A 1,051-nucleotide genomic window follows, 5' to 3' on the forward strand; every position below is an offset into this window, starting at 1 on the left:
TATTCATCCTGATCTCTGAATACAGTCATATTGGGGGCTAAGTCTTTAATGCATGGATTGTGCAGAGAAGGGCCAGGATTTCATTCACAGCACTAATGTTTCCAGATCAAGACCTAGAAAGAGGGACCAACTTACAGGATCAAAGAGATTTATTAGATGGTCCCTAATTCTTTTATCTTGCTTTACATTTAATCGAAGAGGCAAATGACTTCATTCAGAGGCATATTTGCAGAATAAATGGCATTCTTCCCCCAGAAGGCTAGGAAATATTTTATTGGCAACCAAGGAAACAGCTATACGAGAGGGAAGCACATAGGACTGCAAACTAAAACCCACTAGCCAGCAAAGGCCCACTGGGCCAGGAATACTGCATCCTGGGGCCACACAGCCTCCCACCAGTCAATACCCAACACAGGGCAGCCAAGACAGGAGCCAATGGCTCATGTGCCCCAGCCAGTGACAGAATGTATACTTCACTCTGAGCGACAGGGGGAGGAGGCACAGAGGAGGGAAGACTCATCATTGCCTAAGGACAGCTCCTCCTCTCAGAGCCAACCCCAGGTGGGGGACAGAACCACCTAGAATCTGGTAGTCAGCTGCTGTCTTCCCATCATTCATGTTTGCCGCTACAGATGAGCCGCTGCTGTTGTGGTGGGATTCCCTCTTTCTTCCCAACACGCTCCTTGATTCGCTCCGCCTTGTCTGTGGGCTCAGTGTCAATCTCAATCTCCTTTCCAGTCAGTGTCTTCACTTTAATTAGCATCTCCTTCCCTGGTTGAGGTGGTGAGCGGATACACTGGTGTGTTTCCCACTGTGGGAAAGGTTTGGCTTCATAAGGGGCATTTTGAGAGTAAGGTTCAACTATAAATTACATGCTATATTTAGTTAAAAGAGAGAACTATATTTTCATATGCAGTCAGAAATTATTTCAAATCTCTTGTTGTGGTGTGGGAATCAAACCCAGGGCCTCACAGATGCTAGGTAAATGCTCTTCCACGGAGCCACACACAGCCCTTATTTTAAATCTTAAATGACTGTTACTTTTCCTCCT

General features: G+C 46.1%; 1 pseudogene; it reads right to left on the reverse strand.

The window, feature by feature from the left end:
- Nucleotides 1-519: 519 nt before the first annotated feature.
- On the reverse strand, nucleotides 520-763 carry LOC101561166 (annotated as a pseudogene).
- Between the last annotated feature and the right edge of the window lie 288 nt (nucleotides 764-1,051).

Source organism: Octodon degus, unplaced genomic scaffold (genome assembly GCF_000260255.1).
Source record: "Octodon degus isolate 3935 unplaced genomic scaffold, OctDeg1.0 scaffold00004, whole genome shotgun sequence".
Lineage (NCBI taxonomy): Eukaryota > Metazoa > Chordata > Mammalia > Rodentia > Octodontidae > Octodon > Octodon degus.